This window comes from Lissotriton helveticus, chromosome 8 (genome assembly GCF_964261635.1).
Source record: "Lissotriton helveticus chromosome 8, aLisHel1.1, whole genome shotgun sequence".
Classification (NCBI taxonomy): domain Eukaryota; kingdom Metazoa; phylum Chordata; class Amphibia; order Caudata; family Salamandridae; genus Lissotriton; species Lissotriton helveticus.
Window position 1 is genome coordinate 50,151,632 of NC_136069.1, and position 13,302 is coordinate 50,164,933.

Below are 13,302 nucleotides of genomic sequence, written 5' to 3' on the forward strand. Positions count from 1 at the left end.
TGGCCTCCCCTCCAGGGCCAATTTTAGGTCTGTGGACCCAATCCTCTTGGGCCTGATCCTTTTTGAAAACATTTTTTTATCAAAAAACAGGACCTGGCCCCAAAATGGTCCAGGAAAGGGGGGGCCCACACCCCCTTACGAGCGCCTGTGTGATCCAGGAAAAAAAGTAGTCATATCCTGTCTCAACCTCGTCGATAGGACCTAAAGGCACGGCTCCCAGTAGAGCATGAAAATCCTCTAGACAGAGCTTACGCCAGGGCCTCTTAAACATAGTTCTTTGGGTATTGCAGGAATTGGACGCAGGGATAGAAAATGTCATACCCACTAAAAAGTGGTCCGACCAAGCTATAGCTATAGGTATAGGGATGGCAGTCCTGGATCCCTCAATATTTGTAAAAATCGGGTCCAGCACATGGCCTCCACTATGAGTGGGGCTCGTTACAGTCTGACGAAGCTGAAAGACCGCCAGGTCAGCAGTAAGGGTGCGGATAGTCGAATCGTGCTCCAATTCAAAGTGGAGGTTAAGGTCACCCAAAATGCTGAAATTAGCTTTCCCCACAGCGAACGCCTCTACAGACTCCAGCAGGGAGATGCTAAAACCGTCCACAGCTCCAGGGGGCCTGTAAATTAACAGTCCCGAAAAGGTGAAGTTTGTATTAATAGCAATGCTAAAATGCACGCATTCTGCTCCCTCCAAACGAACTTTCTCAAAGCGGCAAGAATAGGCGGCTCTGGTGCTCACTGCAATACCGCCTCCTCTGGTAGATCTATTAACCAGAGAGACCGAATAGTCCGGGGTAGGGATAAATTAGGAATAGTCAGTTGATCTTCCCTCATCCATGTTTCAGTTAAGAAAAGGATGTCTGGGGATTCGTCAACTATAAGATCTAATACTTCCGCATGATGTTTCATTAATGAATGCACATTCAACTGTTGTACCTTTACCTGTTGTTGCACATGAGGTTTAGAGAAGGCTCTTATAGTGGTCGGAATAGGAAGGGAGAACTGACCACACTGGCAGGTGAACGCCACTTAAAGGATGTGAAGAGACACAGCCCGGACGAAGTTTATACAGGTCCTCTCGTGAGTAAAAACCCCTATCCAGCAGACTTTGGCCAGAATCTCTGGCGAGAGGCGATGTCCTGGCGCGGACGGGCGCAGACGGGCATGCCTTTGGCGCGCCCGCTGCGCGGACGAAAACTAGTAGTCATTTTATAGGGCGAGAGGCGAGTGAGAGGCTGCCACCAACTAGACCGCAGCCCTCGCAGTCCCCCCAAGATGGCGGCTCCCTCTATCTCCTACCGCGTCAGCGCCTAGTCGGCTGCGCGGGGAGCAGGGGTCGAGATGCAGTGGCAATCGGGTGAGACAGTACCAAAGCGTGGTGCAAGAGGAGGTATAACAAGCAGTAGAATGTTAAAAGACAAACAAATAATAAATTAAAAATTCAGTCTCAAGGCCTATTCCCCCGGCTTTCCGCCTCAGGGGAGATTCGAACTCAGGATCAGCGCGCCCGCGCTAATCTCGCGATTTCAATTCCCTGGGAGGGCGGGAGGCTGCCACCAACTAGACCGCATCTGGCAGTTCAGTAGGAAAACCACGAGACTACTGCTCTAAACACGCACCAGGCACGGCGTTTTCCAAGCCCTCGTGACTCGGATCCTTAAGCATGGCGCCGTTCCGAGGAACATCAATCCTCTCGCGGTATGAGGATGTCAGACGACATCACATGGTCAAGATTCTACATGCTAACGCGCATATCTTGATGATTGTAGCCAACATATTGCTAAGGCTTGTGAATGTCTAATCCTGGGTGTATTCTCAGGTCTCCATGTAAAAAAAAAAAGTACATTTTTAACTAAACAATATTAAAAGCATCACGACCTATCTATATGTGTAATTTCAAGGTCACTTAATGAGACCAACGGAACTTTCTCATAGTAGGTAAGTAGGTTTTCTTCCAAATTATATTCATTACATGAATAGCTTCCTACGATCCAATAGTCACCTACTGATGAAGCTAGTGTAAATATATGCCCCACAACCTTCCTGATCTACGTGTGTCCTAAATAGAAATCATTCTAATACATGTACGTGTTTATGTATGCTGTTATGTTTCACCAAAGATGTAATCTCATACCCTCTAAATATCTTAAATGGAACAAGATGGTGTGGTTCTAAATACTCCTGAGTACAGGTATGCTCTAGTACTAACAAAGGCATATATCAAAGCATCGCTAAGCTCAAGTATCATTTGTCAATATTTGTAAGAGGAAAACTGGTTACCAAGGGACCCACCATCACTGTATTAAATGGTATGAGGACATCTCAAATTCCAATGTCAGTATCCAGTTCGTAATAACCTTCTCAGAATGACAGAGGTTATGCCGGAGTCCTCATTAGAGGATCAAACCAATAGTGACAGGTATGAGGAATGGTAAAGTTATGTGGAAACCTAAGAGGTCTAAACCATCTATGCAGGGATCATGTTACTATCCACACAATTTCCTCATTCATCACTTTACGGGCTGTATCAAGGAGGAATATCCAAAAGATTTTCCTTTCCTTCCTAGTTTTCTGTGTCCTGTCCAGGTTTGGTTACTATTTTCTTCGGAATGAGCCATTTGAACTCGTTCTCACTATAATGGCTGTCCAGGCAGTGTCTGACTGACTGATTGAATATTTGTAAAGCGCACTATTGCGCCGAGGCGTCTTGGCACTGAGGAGCGTGCAAACCCGGAACAGTCTGACCATAGGTGCCTGCATTTTGTGAGTCCTAATCGCTGACTTGTGTTCTGACAATCTTATGCGAAATTCCCTTCCTGTCTCGCCTATATATCCTAGGCCACAAGGGCAAAGGATAAAATAGACTATACTGCTGCTCCTGCAGTTGGTATGACTTTTTAATTTTCCTGACTTTTTTCCATAGGACCAAGATTGGGTGGTGATGGCTGACTCTCATGCATGGCAATTACCACACCTGTCGTCCCCTAAATTAGGGGGGAGTCCATCTATTGTCTTTTGCTCCCATGCTTTTCTAGGTTTGAATCTGCTGTGTACCAACTTGTCTCGCAGGTTGGGGTTCCTTCTAAAGAATACAATCGGTTTTGACCATGGCGTGTCCTCTTCGTTGACGTTGAGGATCTTCCAGTTTTTATGCAGGATCTGTTGGATCCTATTATTCAAGCTGGAATGATTAACAACACAGACCAGTGTGTCCAGGGGTTGTTTTTGATTACCACTGAACAAGCTATCTCTGTTGTAATAGGTAGTGATGGAATGGCCAATCCAGATAAGTCGTGGGGGAGTTGTATTTGATTTTGTCACTTGTGGTGAAGATGAGGTCTAGTATGTGTCCTGCACTGTGTGTGGGTTCTGAGACACGCTTAATGAGTATGATGTTGCTCAAGCTTTCGAAGACTGCTCTGAAGCTGGGGTAGTAAAGGTCTCCCAGGTGAAAGTGGAGGTCACTGAGGATAATGTAGTCTGTAGAGTCGATGGTGAGCAGAGTCAGTGATGAGGTTGGTAGGAGAGGGTTCCGTTCAGGGTGAAGTTTTCATAGATTTGCAGTTTCTGGGCTTCATGAATGGGTGGGATTCTCCGTGGATGTTGTGCATTTGATGGAATTCTTGTAAATTATAGCGAGTCCATCTCCTAGCTTGTGAAAACAGTCCTGCTGAGCTGGGATTGCCGTGGCGATGTTGGGAGCTGATGAGGGGTTGAGCCAGAGATGAAGAGGACGATGGGTGTGTAGCTGCTCAACTGGTCCCAGATTTCAGATGTGTGTTTTCTGAATGATAGTGTTTGCAGAAGCATGCATGTGAGTGAGTGTTGACATGCTGGTTTTGCTGTGGTGTAAGGTGAGCTTGTAGGTGTTGTTGTTGCTACTTGTGTGACGTGTGTTGGGAGGGTTCTTGAGGGCTTTGTTAGAATTGAGTGGGGGATGTGTGTGGGAGGCTGCTGCTGAATCGGCAGTGGGTGCAGGTGAAAGCTCGTTGCTATGTTAAATGTAAAGGGGGCCAACAACGCCATTTTTATTTTTACATGACTACGCCGAGAGGCATGTGTTAAACCTATTTTACCTGGTAAATCTCCACACATTTTTTAACTTTAGAGGTGCACTCATGTTTTGCATTGGCTTACCCAGAAACCGGTCCCAGGGTGCTTGTCACTTGAAGCTCAATCCGGACAAGACGGAGCTTGTCCTCACGGGTGGTCCATCTAGCCCTTGGTCCTCGGTTCACTGGCTCCCTTCCTTCGGTTCCCCCCTTCACCGGTTTCCTCTGTTCGGACTCTGGGCATCAAGGTCAGTCATGACCTGTCCATGCATGCCCAAATTAGCTCCGTCGTGTCCTCTTGTTTTCTGTCCCTCCGGCTCATCCGTAAGATTTCCCGTTTTTTCTCTGCGGACGCCCTCAAAACCATCGTCATGGCTCTTATCACCTCCCGCCTTGACTATGGGAATGGCCTGTACGTGGGCATACCTGCTTATGAAACCCGCCACCTTCAGGCCATTCAAAATCAGGCAGCCCGCCTCATTCTCCGTCTCCCCAAATCTTCCCACATTACCCCTGCACTCAAGTCCCTTCATTGGCTCCCTGTGCGCCTTAGATCTTTTTTCAAATTGGCCTGTTTGGCCTTTCGGGCGCACACCCGCTCAGCTCCTCTTTATCAGATCTCTCATCACTCCTCACGCCCCCAGCCGCACTCTCCGCTCCTCTTCTCTCTCCCTTCTGCATGTCCCCCGCTTCTGTAAATCCAGAACAGGGGGCACCCGATTTTCGGTTCTGGCCCCCCGGTTCTGGAACAGTCTCCCTCTTTCCATTCGTTCTATCCCCATCTATACCCATTTCCAAAAAGCTCTTAAAACTTTCTTGTTCTCCCAGGCGTTTCCCTGCTAGTCTCCCTGGGTCCCCTCTGTGAGTCTGGTCAAGTCCCCAGCGCCAGGAAGCCGCTTGGCCACAGTGCGCTTAATTAAGTACTTTTTTCATTTCACTTTTTTTCATTTCATTTGTTTCTGGTTCAGAGAAGACCTGGTTTGGAAGTTCGGCTTTTACTGTTCCCATGAGGAACAGGGTCAAAACTGATTTGCATATGGCTGGATCTGAACTGGGGAGGTGAAGTGAGCTGAAGAACGATGAGGCTTTCAACCCAGATCTGTGACTGGGGGTGCGTGTCTGAAAAGTTTCAATGCTCTGTCCATCACCACCTTGTGTTTGCTTTGCATTGGCTTACAGGCAACAGAATGTTTTCCTTAATTTTTCATAACACAACGCATTTAGATGCCCAGATACAGAGTACTTTCAAGGAAATGTTGTTTGTACGTATTTTCATGCTCGATTACCCTTAAAATTATGGAACTTTCAAACCGGTGTTTTTCATTCAACATGAACAACACGCAGTGGAAGCTGCATGATCTCCATTACTTGTTAAATTCGGATCCATTTACAAGATTAGTGCTGACTCAAGCAAGGGTGGCATATGAAAAATTGCAATTATTGTTTGTTTACTTTGGCATTGCAATTTTATTTTGTTTACTTTGGCGTCACAGTCATTGTTTGCTTACTTTAGTAAATAACAATGAAGTAATAAGATTCAGGTTTGTCCCAAACTAGGTTATTACATGAAAGCCCACAATCATTGTTTGCCTCAGTTACCATTTGTTTAGTACATATTAGGTAGAATGAGGACAATAAATTGACAATTCACTGAAATAGCTTCTGGTGATGATACAATATAGGAGGTGGTGAATACAGTACTTTTAGGGGTTACAGTTGGTATTGTTTTTCATTGGCTAGCCAGCTCTGCTCTGCTTACAAGCATTAACTTTGGCTAAAAACAGAGCAATTGTTCATCCTGAAAAAGTCCCTCAGCACCCACAGGCCCGTGATTCCATAAATAGTGATGTGTGCATAGCGCTATAATGATTACATTATCGCGCAGCACAATTTTACAAGTAGTATCCTTGTTGTTTTTTGGGTTCAACCACGCGATTGGCTGCCTGTAGCAAACAGTTTCATAGCTCGCGTATTTTCCAGGTCTTTTCTTGAGTGCTTCATGCAGTCTAGGCCTTTTTCTTTGCATTCTGGTATTTTTAGTGATTGTATAATGAAGTAACCAGCACTACCGATCCCTGAAAAAATGCAAAAAATCTACGCTTATGGACCTAGGAAATGAATGAATGACCTAGGAACCTGAAAAACCGCACCTACTAGCTTCGTGATTGGTTGTTTCGTTGCCTCTATATCTGACCCCAATCCGGTAGGAGGAGTCTTTCTCTCATGCTGCTACTCTTGCCTCAGACCGAAGATTGAAACGCATGCTCGGCCTGGCTCATCTGTCTCCATGCCAGAAAACGTCGTCGCACGGTGAGTGAAGCTCCGCGGCATTGCCTGGAATAAGTCTTTCTTACTTCGAGGCCTGCTGCTGTGCAGGCCGTCTCACTCACAAGTGACTGCCCGGTCACAGCAGCTGGGAAGCCAACCGCCGCCCGCGCGGCAGGAGGCAGCAGTCCGCGCGCAGTGACCGTTACACCACGTAAGGCGACCGCAGAAGGCTCCCTTCGCGTTTCCGCCCGCGCGCGGCAGGCCCTGCTGAAGGCGACGTCCAGGTGCCACCAGCCCGCGCGCAGTGACCGTTACACCACGTAGGTGACCGCGCGGGCGGAGCGGACGTTATTCGGCTCCCTTCGCGTTTCCGCCCGCGCGCAGTTGTAAGCAAGCATATCGTTTGAGACAGCCGCCACGTGGCCGTCCGCGCGCCGCATCTCTTTAAATCACCACATTCTCCTTTTAAGTAACATTTTTTTTTTATTTGTTTGTTGATGCACACTTAAGTCCAACATCTTCACAATTACTTTAAGTACATAACCACATTTTGAGGGACTTTTCATTGTATTCTAATTCCCACCTTCACTATGAGACCTCTTTTGCATTGACTCATATGTACTGTAATTGCAAAGGTTGAGGGGTCACCTTTCTGTTGCTTATTGCCATATTTGGGTATTATACTGGTGCAACCAATGCCGAGACAGTGTAGCAACTGTCAAAATAATTAAGTAATAGTATCATGAAATGGGCCACATTACGCCCAATAAATGTCTTTTCTTGCCACACAATTTACTCAACCCTGCGGCACACTGACGCATAATTACAGTTTTCCTGGGTACACCTATTCCCCACGCCTTAGTCCACTGGTGAAAGCAAAGTTCTCAATTATGCAACAAATGATGGATTATAAAGGTATAATTATTTGAAAAACACCATAATTCCAGTGGCGATGGGTATGCCTGATGACATACGCCTGCAGGAAGTATTGACCTGTCCTGTTTTCTTTTTTCAGGTCGAGCTTTGATCGATCTGTTATATCTCTTCAGTGGGGTTTGGCAAACTCACCGATTGCCATTGGTTACCATCTGTGGCATTCAGAAATGCTGGCTTCTTATTGCTGCATTTTTGTAAAAGTCCCTCCTTTGTGTTTTTAGCTCTTTTCAGAGATTTCACTCAGAGAGCATTTTGATCGGCCATCACACAGTACAGGGTGTGATTGCTCCTACTCCCATCTGGCTATTGCAGGTCCGGCATTAGTTGTTTTTGTAGTTTTAGATGTCCCGAACCGGACTTGAGGGATACATTCTTTATTTGGAAAGCACGGGGAGATTAAGTGATTTGCCCAGAATCACCTGATGTTGAGCAGGCTCCGAGGCTTTTTTTTTTTTATTCATTTGCATGGTGCCAGCTTCACATTATGTTTCTCTGCACGGGCACTGTGCTTTATAATCCACTGCGGCGCCCGCGTTTTGTCTCTGCTGCCGATCTCGCCAACAGGCAGAGCTGGCTGTAAGAAACTGAAAACAAATGCACTGTCTGTACCAGAAACTTGTACTGACATTGTAAGTGTGTAGGTCACTAAAAATGCCAAACTAATCTGCATTGAAGCTTTAAAGTTTGCAAATCACTGAAAGAAATACATGGCGTACTTCTTTTAGTTTGCCAGTCTTTGTAAAAACTGCCACAACTACAGCATTTGTCGGCGTACCAATCGCTGTTGGCACTTCTTTTAAAAAAAACCAAATATATATATATATATATCCTGACCAGTAGATGATGCGGTCTATCTTCATTGAGAAGCTATTCTTCGATGCAGAGTTGTGCAGAATAGCAAAAGCCAGTTTACCTTACACCAAGGTAATCACTAACAATCACCAAGCTATAACCGGAAGAGCATCAGCTGTTGAAACGCATGAGAAATCAATGCCTAGTTCCTCCAATGCCTCACCTGTTCTCAGTGCTTGCAGACCTCCAAGGTGCAGCTTTCCAGTCAGTAGCTATGCTTGTTTCTTTTATTAGTTACATTTCCAGGCATGATCAATGGGCGTTTTATCTGAAATTGGCTCTCAAATCCAAAGTTGCTGGGAACAGGGGACCCAAATTAGGTTTGGCCCAATGCCCCCAACATTCTTAAGATGTCCCTGCCTTGTCTTCAGCAAGTTTCTAAGCAGCACACGCTTATAAAAGAGGACTTGTGATTTGTGTGTCCCTGTGTTCAGTAGTCCTCCACAAACTAGCTTCGTAAAAGGGCCATGCACATGTAAAATGCTTCATGGGTGGGTCTGTGTCCTATGTGCCTTCACACCCATGCATAAGAGCGTGCATGACCAAGTGGACAGCCGGGATCTTTGTCCACATGTGTGTAAGTGGATCAGGACTTCACGTCAGGCTCTGCTGTGGTCATTATCCCACCCCGCTCACCTATCTTCTGTGACATGCCAGACAATCTCCTTGGAGAACCCTTCAAGGATATTTTGTCGGATACTCATGCCTTGTAAGCAGCTGAGTGATGTTATCTCAATGCTGATTACTGTACCCCGAGCAGAGACCTCAGAATGTTTTTTTTTCTTAGTATCTGAGTTAGATCCTGTAGCTGAGTTTGGCAAAGCAACATTTAACTAGTACCCTTCTGAGCCTAGATTTCCCATATATAATGTAATCTAAGTAGTCACAGGAACAGATTGCTGTTGATCCTCTGAGATGATAAATAAACAGGCTAATTTTCTTCAGTGAGGTGCTATTCCCGGCTCCCGTTGAGTTGATAAAAAACTCAACTGGAGGAGAGGAAGCCTTTCTCTTTCCAGCAAATTGTACGTAGAAGCATTTTTTTTAATTGTCTCAATTTTAATTATAGCATTAACTTCCAGCTACTACACAAGTGTCTGGAGCCATATTTTTAGGTTAAGTCTGGGCAGCGCATGTGCTCCTCTGCGAGGCATGCTGTATTGACTTGGACCTTGACCATTGAGCATTTTAAAAGCATAAATAGCAAAAGGCAAACTGTGGCTCCCTGCAGGTATCTACCGGGAGCAAACTTCAAAGGTGGACGTGAATCCAGTGGCCAAGAGCGCAGGGGGTCCCCAACTCACCACCACCATTAAGGGTGTGGGGTCCCTATCAGCTCAAGCCCAGTGAATTTCTGTGATATATGGGAGATTCAGGGCCCCTCATTACACTCTGCAGGCGTGCCCATCATTTGGTTATGCACTGCCGGGGGCTCTCTTGCGTTTATGGAGATGTTGTGGGCCTTGCGCACTACTATAATTAGATCCTTTTCAAGTAAGGGCAATTATAAACCGATGACGGAGTGCAGTTTTTTTCCCATCAGTTTCATTTAGTGCAAAATCGACCAGAAGGTATCAGAGCGCTTTACATGAGCACCAGTTGCATTACAGGCGGACACATTAATTCCTATGCACGGAGAGATTAAATGATTTGCCTGCAATCACAGGATGTTTTAGCCTCCTGCCAATTTAGAATCTGGTTCTTCGGCTTCATAGTCGGCCGCTCTAGCCGTTCAACTATAAGGATCACGCAGCCCTGTTGCATTGCAGTTTCCACATTGAGAACAAGTACCACGCTCCAGCTTTTAATGTAAATGTTGCGGAACTCACAATAATCTGCTGCGTTGCTAAATACTTGGGTCCCAAAGGCGAGACCTATTGCATTGCAAATGCTTGTTGTAAAATTGCAACTCAATTTAAGTGCTGATAAACGCCACATAGCAGTACCAGTCCTGGTTTTTGTCATTACATTTGCAACTCGTCGTACCAGGATTCCGAGTACCATGTAATAGGGTTTCCACCTGATCATTTTTTTTCCTAGCACGTATTTTCCATATAAATATTTAAATATTCAAATAAAACTTACTTAAACCAGTAAATATATGAAGAAAGTACCCTGAGAGGTGTTCTAGAATTGCCTCTAATTAAAGACAGAAAAGCAATCTTAAATGTGAAAATTGATGATTTCATTGCAAGTTTTATTACAGTATCCTGTCCAGGCCATTGCAGAATCTTTGTGAACAAATGACTGGTATTTTTTGCTTGGAAAGGTGGCAGGCCGATCTGCAGTTCCTTCTTCTGTTAGTATTGCCAGCAGCTTCTAAGTGGCTTAATACTAAACTCTGTCAGGACTTGGTTCTTAGTGGTCTGTGGGATGACATTTACCTGCACAGCCATAAACATATCCCCTGGAGTCCACTAGAGGTTGCCGGCAAGTTATTTTATGTATCTCCTCAAAATATAGTATCCCAGTCAGTAATCTTGACTCTGTCTCCTAAGTAATATCATCTCTTTCTTTAATAGTCCTTTTTGTGGTTACAGATTGAATATGAAAAGTGTCTTTGTACATTTACATCTTCCATCTGCTGTTCCCACCGACACACCTGAGCCACACTCTGCATCCAAGCAGAGCATGTTTCACTCATCCTTCGTCATGTATTATCTCTGCATGGTTTCAGATCTCACATACACTGCACACCAACAGTCAGTAACAGGTGTGACAGTCTTGTTGGAGTATACAGAAAGGAGGAAAAAAAAGGACGAGTAGCTTAGAGACAGAAGCATGTCTTGTTTTGTAGTGATCTTAGAATATCTGTTGTGGATGTTACAGCTGGAGGTGATCCTACTGTGAAGGCATCACTGAACAAGGCCGAGTCTTGAAGACCGCACGAGAAGGACACATGAAATGAGTAATGACTCAAACTAATTCTGAAAGTACTCAGACTCCACTTCCCGACACACCTGTAAAAGAGTGTAAGATGTTGACCCACTCGTTCCAAGTTCTCTGACCAGGGAGGGGGTGCTCCTCTGAATATGCGGAGGACTACTGTGCACCCAGAGCTAGTATCTGCTTCCCAGAGGTGAGGGAACATCACCTGGGTGTAATCTGGAGGAAGATTTACCTGTCTGTTCCTGAAAAGGCCTAAGGAGTAACGCATGTGCAGAAGCTGTTTATGGTATCATAGAAGAGTGTCTCAATGGGAGTCAGAGTGAATACAATCTGGGCCAGCTTTAGTGCTGGTGGTGCCTGGTGGCAATGACCATGTTTATTTAGCAACCCCCCCCCCCCCCCCCCCCCCCCATCCCATATGACCTCCTCCACATATTGCCTCACTACCAGCCGGGCAAAAGTGCCCCACATCTCTTCAAAGGACCTATCTTAAATGCATTTCATTTGTTTTAAGTGTGTGCTGGTAAATACTGGCTTTATTATTCCACTAAGCTATCCACATAAAATGCAGTCATTTTAGCCTTTGTGCTACTTTGTGGCAAAACTGCCACTAGACATAAGTCCAGTCTCCCTCTCCAGCAGGACCATTAATCGCAAGAGTAATCATGACCTTTTAATTGCTGCCTGAAAGCTGGACGCACAAGGAACTCTGCAGCAAGTGCTTTTAAATCCTATGTTGCCAAACACAGCGCCCCGACTGAGGTCAGTGCCCTTTCCACGTCCGCGCCCAGTACAGCCGCTCCAGTTGTACCGCCCTAAAGCCGGCCCTGAATAAAATATAGAAAAAAAATAATTACACAACGTGTAGTCATAAACTAAAAGGAATCCACTAGGTGGAGTATGGTTGTTACCACAATGGTGGGGAGCAACCAGTGTTGTTTAAATACCCCTCACTCGTCGGAGTCGCGTGGAGGGGTAGGAAGCCAGACAGCCCTAGAAGTAACCGTTGCCATACCGGGTAGAACGGGCCCCCTCACAACGTTGTGGCTCATGAGGCCATGTGACCCTTCACTATAAGTGTCTTTATCCGCCAATTGGGCGCAACGGACCTTATAACATTTAACACAGATAGGTACATTTTCACCTCATCTTATTTTTGTAGAGCACACTTTTATATCTACATACATGTGAGTAAGGTGGGGATAAGTAGTGCACATCCTCGTCCTGAAGAAGGAGTTTTTTAACTCCGAAACATGTCGACGCACTAACATGTTTGTTTTACCCTAATCAGTAGATAACAGCCACTTTAGCACTCTTTTAACGATACCAGCCGGAGACTAATTAAAAAAAATTTCAGTACTTGCGTGCCAGGTATCTTTTAATTTTTTCACTTTCACCTCACCACTCACATTATTTACCCACACACACACCTACACATAGTTCACAGATAGTGCTCCTACGTAACCGTGAGTCGTAGCACGCCGCATCCCGTAGAGGTTTGCGAAGACCCCGATGATGAAGCATGACACCAAGGGGCCTGTTGGTGTGTGAGGGGTATTTAAACAACACTGGTTGCTCCCCACCATTGTGGTAACAACCATACTCCACCTAGTGGATTCCTTTTTGTTTATGAGTATTGCCAGGGGAGACAGAATCCACTATTCCCTCTCCCTCCCCCCTTTTGTTAATTATTACAAAACGTGTAGTCCCATTTTACTTTTTCACTCAACATAATTATAGTAACAAAGAAAGAAGCATAGATTTTTCTTTAATATAGTTAACGTGAAAATCAAAAATTAGGAATAGGTGTTTTGTGTAATTTACTTTCTAAGTTATATTCCCTCATTGACTCCTATTGAGACACTGTTGAATTATACTGTACTCGCCCAAGTCTCCACTGGGATAATGGGTCTCTCCTGTGGGTTTTTATGTTATGTTATGTTATGTTATGTTAATGACGTTTTTGTTTGTGCTCTATTTTGTGTGGCAAGTTATTTTGGTTATTAATGACTTTTATGATGGATTATAGTCATAAATGCTGAAATAACTTTGCACTTAAACCGATTTTAATTAGACATTTAGAAGTGTATTTATTAATGTGACTTAGTTGTGCTACATTTTTATAAAGATACCATTTCAGTTCAAATGGAAGCTATTCTGATGTTCTGGTAATCTCGCTCCTGCTCATTTCCTCCTCCCAATCCACTTCCCCCTGCGTGTCTTCTCTCTTCAGTTTTTCGTAGAACACCGTATAGTGTGACAGAACTGGTTATTTTCCTTAGAGTGCCTGTATTATGAATGG

At 44.9% G+C, this 13,302-nt stretch overlaps 1 long non-coding RNA gene across 4 annotated transcripts in view; it reads left to right on the forward strand.

Annotated features, from left to right (window-relative positions):
* The first annotated feature begins 6,244 nt into the window (after positions 1-6,244).
* Positions 6,245-13,302, forward strand: part of LOC144772346 (uncharacterized) — a 58,447-nt gene continuing 51,389 nt past the window's right edge. Inside the window, exon 1 of one of the 4 annotated variants that reach the window (XR_013599720.1) lies at positions 6,245-6,365. This is a non-coding gene — a long non-coding RNA (uncharacterized LOC144772346). The remainder of the gene's footprint in view (positions 6,366-13,302) is intronic. The other 3 variants (XR_013599723.1, XR_013599722.1, XR_013599721.1) reach the window with 3 other exon arrangements.